This window comes from Pinus tabuliformis, chromosome 2_1, assembly GCF_031772625.1.
Source record: "Pinus tabuliformis cultivar Carrire ecotype Pingquan chromosome 2_1, CPIR1, whole genome shotgun sequence".
In the NCBI taxonomy this organism is placed as follows: Eukaryota; Viridiplantae; Streptophyta; class Pinopsida; order Pinales; family Pinaceae; genus Pinus; species Pinus tabuliformis.
Genome location: NC_142299.1, coordinates 170,193,144 through 170,201,625, shown reverse-complemented (window position 1 = coordinate 170,201,625; position 8,482 = coordinate 170,193,144).

Genomic DNA, 8,482 nt, shown 5'->3' with positions numbered 1-8,482 from the left:
TCCTCTGGGAGAGGAGGTTGGCGATCTGGAAGGGTCTTCCTAGATCACAGGTTGATCTCCTGGATCTCCACAGCATAGGTAGGACATGTTGTCTCCCCAGTGTATACCTGCTAGGCCTGTCGGTTGTTGGGGTTCGGGTTCGGTTGAGCAGGTATCTGGTGTTGTCTTGGAGGAGCAGGAGGTAATGGTTGTGGCTGAGCCGGTGGTGGAGGCAGAATGGCGGGAGGAGAGTTGTATTGGGGCCTCCACCCCGGTTGAGGTGCATTCCACTGAGGCTGTGTCTGTACGTGTGAGTGAAACGAATGAACAGTGGGTTGAGTATGGTATTGAGGTGGATAAGACCACGGAGGAGGTGCAGACCAGGAAGGATGAGCAGGGGGACCCCAAGAAGGCATGTGAGCAGATTGGTTGGGGCTATAATAAGCTTGGGATGTCCCTTGCATCCCCTTCTGGTAAGGTCTGGGTCCATGCGACCTCCTTTGGTTGAGGAAGTAGAGAGGTTCAGTGGGTGCCTCAGTCCCTTGGTACATGGCTTTGAATTCGGGTAAGGTTGGGAATTGGTTTGTGGGATGGTTTTCCTCACAAAATAAACATACCTCTACTGAGTGCAATGGCTCGTTCTTAGGGTGCTTCCTCATACATCTTGGACAAAAAATGGCCAAAGCCCTCTCAGCCTCCTCTTTCTTTTGTTGGATTCGGAAAGTATCAAGTTGCATGGCAATGGTCTATCTCATCTCACTTTTGAGGTCTTCCATATGATTAGCAAACTCATGCTTGGAGAAGGTAGTATTAGCTGAAAGTGGATTCCCCCTACCTCTTTTCCGAGCTGCGCTAGAGTGGTTTCTAAACACGGTCTTTATGTCCTCATAAGGTAGTTGGTAGATGTCTCCTCCAGCTAGCATGTGAAGGGTATCTAGGAGGTCTTCAGGGACTCCTCGGAGCAGAACCAGCTTTAGAGATTCAGGGTCAAGTGTGCACCTGGCCCGTTTATAGCTAAGTTGGAACCTTTCCTCGTAGTCTTCTAAAGACTCATCATTTCCCATGGTCATCCGAAAGATTTCTCCCTTGGTTTCCCTTGACCTACAGTAATCCTGGTATTTGTTGTTAAAGGCTTGCTGCATCTGAGCCCAAGTGGTGATACTGTTTCCAGGTAACCCCATGAACCAGCGTAATGCTGCATCCTTGAGGGTAGAGGGAAAGAGTTTCAACTTTTGCTCGTCTTCTGTATAGTCATAAGTTCGACAAAGGACAACAAACTTAAATAGGAAGGTATCAGGGTCTTCAATGGTCAATCCATGGAAATGAGGTAAGGCTGAGGGACTTATGTTCTTCATTTTCATGTCCCCGTTGGTCTCTCGGATGGGGAAGTTACCTTCTATTCTCTCGTCATCGTCTCTACTGTTTCTGTTTTCAGCCATGGTCTCAAAAGGAATGTTTTCTTGCTCTTCTTCTATTATAGGATCTTCGTATATCTCAGGAGGTTCACCTATAGGTTCTTTTGGGTCACTGCCACCAAAGAAGAGAGAAGGGTGACTCAGTGAAGTGGTGGGGGTGTTGGGTAGGAATTTTCTGGTATTATCTCTGTTCCTACGAGGCATGAAAGGATTTTTGGTTGCTTTTTCTTTTTTCTGCTTGTACCTGCAAAACTGAAACAGATGGAATTGCAACTAACTAATATCTATCTTGCAGAAATGAAAATGCGGAATTGATATGAAAGCAGGAAAGGACTAATCTATTTTACTGAAATCAAATTGTGAGAATGAAATGCTAGACTACGCTTGCAGAATTGAAATTCTATTCTACGCTTGCAGAAATGAAATTGCGGAATTGAAAGGCTAATCTATGAAATCAGGAAATGTCTAATTTACTCTTGCAGAATGGAACTGAAATAAACTACTTAGCAGAAGCTTAGAGTAGGAAAATAGAAGAAAAGCAGCAATCACAAATACTCTGACTCTTCCCTGGCAACGACGCCAAAAAGAGTGGTGAGCTCCAGTATTGCAGCAAGAATGCTGCAACTCCTGGGACTTCCTTCTTTACTTTTATCAACCCGGTAGTTCATAACAAACTTGGAAGCGATGGTGTTGTATGCACAAGTACTAGCTCTTGCCGCAACTGTCATTTGGTCAGCTGGCACAAGTCCGCTAGGAGCTTAAGCAAACTTCTATGAGCTCTAAGAAGAAGATTTTTAACTGATGGATGAAAGCTAACTCAAAGAAGGCTGATCTACTTGCAGAAAGAAACTGGAAAGCTGAAGGGAAACGTAAACCCTAGCAAACCCTAATTTTACCAGCTATCCCTACCGATGCAAGAAAGAGGATGCAAGCTACTGAAAGAAATGCCATTGACTTCTAGGAAGGTAAATACATGTATCTAAGCTACTTCTACAGTAACATTGGAAAAAAACATCTTTTTGTATTTTTGAATAAGTTGCCAGAATTATCATGCATCCGATTTGACTGTTTTGAATATGTAGAGGTGGATTGGCAAGAGGAAATGCTTGGAGGAGGTCAGGAAGGTTTAGAGAAGGCCTAAGGGTCCCTAACACCCTTCTAGAGAGTTTCACAGATTTTGGCTATCAAGAAACCTCATTCGTGAGCTTCTACAGGAAGTCTGCAGGATGTTTGTGATTTTCTACAGGATGTCTGTAATTTTTCCACAGGATGTTCAGAAATGGGATTTTGGAGGATAGATGGAGGAAGATAGTTGAAGGAGTGGGTATGGAGGTAGGATAAGGGTTGGAGGTGGTCCAGGTCTTGGTGGATGGAGTTGAGGAAAGATGTAGATGGCTAGATTTGTTCAAGGAGGACTGAAGCAATGTTGCACAAAAAATAGGGTTATGTGAGCAAATGGAAAACGTAAGGCAAGAAGCTGAGTTGAGGGATGGAGTAGATGGGTTTGATGGAGTATGGGTAGGTAGAGAAGTGGTACAGGTGCTCTGCAAGTTGTTTTTCCAACTGAACCAATGAAGACTTGTAAAATCAAAGACCTAGTTACATTGACCTAATCTGATCTAGCTGACAGTAAAGAGAATGAACAGAAGTTTGACCTGCCATGAAACCATGTATACTAACTTATGCAACTAAGCAAGCAAAAATCTGAACTTGTAACCAACTTCTACAAATGAAAATCAAACACTAGTGATTGCATGGCAAGGCAAGTCAGTGTTTTTGTGGGCAGCAAGGTCACCCTGATCCCAGCTCCTGATCCCACTTAGGGACAGGTGAAATCAGAGGTGTTTGATGGCCCTTTTTTGAAGCTTTTCCCTGTTAACAACCTATCAACTCAATCTAAACATCAAAAGTCTTTCTAATCATCAACAATGGCCTAGTTAATTAGCAAGATTTAATCTACTTAACAAAAATGATTTTGCAAATACATAAAGAACAAATAACAATACATAAAGGAGGCCTTAGCACTCGGGTTGGGCCCAACCCCAAGAGCTGCAGGCTCCTATAAAGAACTCAGATCTGATGCCAAGTAAAGCTGCTTCTCATTACTAAAAAATAATCATCACAAGAAAGTTATACAGCAGTAGCTAAGAAAAACGAGCTGAAAAAGGACAGCACTATAGTGCAAATACCAACAGTTCCAAAAGTAAAAGTATGAAGGCTGAGGCCTTCCTATTTGTACACTACGAGGGGCCTAGCAGCCCTCCTAAATTCAAGGGACTTGGCTGTTCCAAATGCTAGTAAATAGTCACTCTTCCCAAAGCTGCTCGGCTGCCTTTAGAACTCGTTTTGGTGGCCTGTGGAGCTCGGTGTTGAGGGTGGAGATTTCGAGGAAGGGCCATTTAATGCCAAAGACAACCTCCCTACGAATCCTCACCTCAAGCTTGGCTGTCACCTGAGCCATAATTGCTTGGTTTTGCTCCAAAATTTGTCCAAAAACCCTGAAATGACCACGTATTAGCCTCCTTGGTAGAGTGACCACCCTTATTCGTTCAAATAACATAAACATACTAGAAAAACATGCATAATCAATGAAAAATGGAGGATTGAACAAGGACAATTAGGCAAAATGAGCCCAATAAGTTACCCAATTCGGGGCTCATCAATTATGGTAGATCTGTGTACTAAACCAATGGGAGTGTCCAATGAAGAATGGAAGAAGTTAGATCAGAAGGCAAAGAGCACAATATGATCGTGTGTCTCAGATTCGATATTGTTGAATGTATCAGGGGAAGCTATGACTAAGGCTTTGTGGAACAAGTTAGGGATATTCTACCAATCTAAGTCTCTGGTGAATAAACTGTTCCTGTGGAAAAAAACTGTATAACCTGAGGATGAAAGATGGAGACTCGGTGACAAATCATATGAACGCATTTAATACTGTGGTAAGTCAGTTATTTTTTTTTGATATTAAAATTTCAGATGAAGATAAGTGCATTAGTTTGTTGTGTTCTCTATCAGATTCGTGGGATAGTCTGGTTATTGCAATAGGTAGCAATATAACTGCATTGCAGTTTGATGAAATAGTCTCATCCTTGCTGACGGACGAGATGAGATGGAAAAATATGGAGAGCTAGAATGGTGATGCCTTGTCTGTACGAGGACGGTCCAAGAACAGAAACAAAAATAAGTCATCAAGTGGGAGATCAAAATCTCCAGGAAAACCTGTAAAGGTGGTGTGATGGAAATGAGGAAAGGAAGGGCACTACAAAAGGGACTGTAAAACTAAAGCTCCTGATAAAGGAAAAGGATATGATGATGCTCCTTTTGCAGAGGCGAAAACCACCTCAGATGAAGGTGGGGATGTGTACTTGGCTTCTTCAAGTACACATGTAGATCATGAGGCATGGTTGATTGACTCAAGTGCATGCTTTCACTTCACTCCCCATAGAGAGTGGTTCTGCGAGTATGAGAAATATGATGGTGGTGATGTCTTCTTAGGGGATGACAACAAGGCTAGAAGAATTGGTCGTGGAAAAGTAAAGTTGAAGTTGCAAGGTGGAAGGGTTAGAACACTTTCGGGTGTTCTACATATTCCTGCATTAGCCAGAAATCTGATTTTTGTAAGCAAGTTGGATGATGCAGGTGTAAAAACAGTGTTCGAGAAGGATAACTGCAAGATGGTTTGCGGGGCACTAGTATTGATGCGGGGAGTTTGAATTGGAAATCTGTACAAGCTGTTGGGTGTGTGTTTAACCTATTTGGAGGTGCAGTCAGTTGGATGAGTAAGAAACATCTATAGTGGCACTACCAACTACAGAGGCAGAATACATGGCAGCCACTCATGCAAGCAAGGAAGAAATTTGGTTACAAAGATTGTGTTCAAGTATGGGGTTAGTACAGGGAGCTATAAGGATAGACTATGACAGCCAAAGTGCAATTTTCTTGGCAAAGAACCATGCATATCATTCAAAGACAAAGCATATTGATGTTCAGTATCACTTTGTGAGGGATATGATAGAAGACAAAAAGGTGTTGCTGGTAAAGGTGGACACTTTGAAGAATACTGCAGATGCATTGACAAAATCTGTGAGCTCTGAGAAGTTCTCTTGGTGTAGCGAAACAATGGGAATTGCAAGGCTGGATAAATGACTAAGCTCTCTTGTGGCCCCTGTGGAAAGAAAACAACAAGTGGGAGAATGTTGGAATTGTGTTATATTCTTTCCACGACTGGCCCACGTAGTTAACCAGGGGATTAGAAGGGGGGCGGAGCCCCCCCCTTCGTGTGTCGATTGCGTAGCGGGGGGGGGGGGGGGGGGGGGGGGGGGGTCACAAGGGGTTTGAGGGGTGTAGTTAACCCCACTTTATGGGGTCCGGGGCAGCACCCCGAAATTTTTTGTTTTTGGAACCTATATTTGGTTGGGCGGACCTACCTATGGTTTTATGCATGATTTTTCACACATGGTTTTGGACGCGATCGTTTTCAGTCCATGGTTTTGGACGCGATGGTTTTCGGTCCATGGTATTGGATTCTTCGGGATGTATAAATATGTATTGTAACATTGAAAGGAACATAATGAAAAATCAAGCTGGTAGTCCTGGTTTTGGGATCCAGGGGAAATCTCTGTGTATATGTGTTTTATGTGTTATGCTCTCGCATTGTTTATTTTTTGTGTTTTGGAATTCGTATGCAGGTAATTTCTGTACAGGGTTAAAACCTACAAAAATTTTTGCTGAGCTTATTCCCTAGTGAGCCACTTGCCCTGGTAAAGGAGTTGGCCTACTTTGACAACTCGATATAGTTCAATCCTTTGTTATCAGGTGTTCTTGATTTGCATGTCCATGATTCGATTAGTTGTGGCTTATTCCATGCAATCTAGATTTAACTCTGTAGGTGTGAGCTATTCTAGAATGTCTAATGTGTCTAGTAATGGTGGGAAGTATGGTTGAAGGCAGTCCACATTGAACATTGGGTGCAAGCCAAGGAATGGGGGAATGTTGAGCTCAAATGCATTGTCTCCCACAACCTTGGTAATGGTGTAAAGAGCATATCAGAGTGGTCTAAGTTTCCGATAGGCTTCGGTAAGATGTTCCTTTTGCAAATGCAACCAGACTTTGTCGCCCATGTGAAAGTTGTGTGGCACCCGATGTTGATCATGTCACTACTTGTACTTGTCATTTGATTTCTCCATAATGTAATGGACCCACTGATGGATATGTTGGATGTGCTCAATGAAGCTGTTTTCCTTATTGGTTTCAGACTGGGCATGAGCTGAATCTGCCTAAGTAGCTGCAAATGGCATGGCCACATTGATGGGACATAGTGGCTGGAATCCCAAGCCCACCTGAAAAGGGTTGTGGCCAGTCGAGCTATGGAGAGCCCGGTTATAGCTGTGTTGAACATAGGGGAGGCTCTCATCCTGTGTGTGTGGATGCTTTGAGTTGTACATGAGCATAATGTGTACGATCATCCTGTTGACGACCTCTCTCTGGCCATCAGTTTGGGGATGGAAAGTTGTGGACTTAGTGAGCTTGGTGTCCAGCATCGACCAGAGACTGGACCAAAATGTACTGAGGAACATGCTATCCTATATGAGATGATATAATGTGGGATCCCAAAGTGTACCCACACTCGTTCAAAGAAGAGTTTAGTAGTGGCTTCTGCTGTGTTATTCTTCTTACTGTTACACTAAAAAATGTCACCATGACTACTTACAGTTAGTATGGCTCAAATCAACAGTCATGCTACCCTCTTAGGCAAGTCTTATGCCTCTGCTATCCATCTCAAACTCAAAAAAGAGAGAAAGTCTTGTAAAAAATGTGTTTATCTCTGGGGTCGCAGGTTCTCTCAAGCCTTACCTGCGGGGACGCTCACAATGTTCACAAAAGCTGCGTCTTTGGACGCTCTGTATGTTAAGGGACAGGTGCGTCCTTCTGTAAAAGGCAAAATGCGCAAGTTTCATCTTAAAAAAGTTACTTGTGGTTACTTCTATAACTTTCTAGAGGTTGGTTTGATGAAATGGATGCGCCTCCAGTTGGTTCATGTATCCCTATTAAGGAGGAACTTATCCCATCAATAAGGGAGCTATCCCACCCAAAGAGGGGGATTATCCCATTGATGGTGGACCTGAATAACCTCTTTACAGCACTATAAATAAATGCATTGGGCCAGAAGGAGGAGAGGTTGAAGCTATACATTTTCTTTGGGTAAATGCTGCAGGAATTAGGACTCCCATTTAGAACCTTGTGAGGAGAGATTGTCTTTGCTTGATTCTACTTGGAAGTGGGTGAGCTTTGTCAAAGTAGAGGAAAACCCTTGATGGACCCTGGGAGGAACTTGCACAACACCAAGGCCAGGTTGTAAGAGTTTCTTTGTTTCGTTATTAATACAAACTGGTTCATTTTTCTCAATAGCTTGTGTTAATGAGTTATTTCATGTGTTCCTTGGTCTGCATGTTGAATATATGTTTTATTATATGAGATGCAAGTGCTTGGTAATTGTTTGATTGTTTGTGGTTGCAGGAATTGATGTGAAGGAGGAGCTCATCCGGATCGGCAAGGACGGACTACAACAACAACGTTTTGGAATAAGGTAAGCCTAAACACTTGTAGTTTTCATGTTTTAAAAGGTGTATTTAGAGAAAGATCGCTCCATTTTGTCTTGTTTGTCGCTAGAGAGTTTAGACTCCTAGGGAGGTCAGTTGTGTCCGCACAAACGAATTTTTCCGCCACGACAAATTGGCGACTCCACTGGGGAATCCATTAATGCGAAAGTCTTTTCCTTTGTGTGAACTTTGCTCTGAGAAAATCATTTTTATTTTCTGGTTTTTGACTGTGAGAATTAGTATTTGGGTGGCTTAGCTTTAGATTTAGTTAGATTTGGTTTTTCTTAACTTTTCCAGAAGGACGCACCCTCTGAGTACTGCACAGTGCGTCTTTGGACGCGCTGTTTCCATTTGCACAGAGCGGGCCCGCGCCTGTTCTAACGGGCTGCCTGCGTCTTCCTGTAAAAATTTAGGAAAATTCCATTTTTGCTTTAATTGCTTTTAGATTTTGTTTTTTCTTAGTGTTTTCTGCCCAGATCCTTTAGT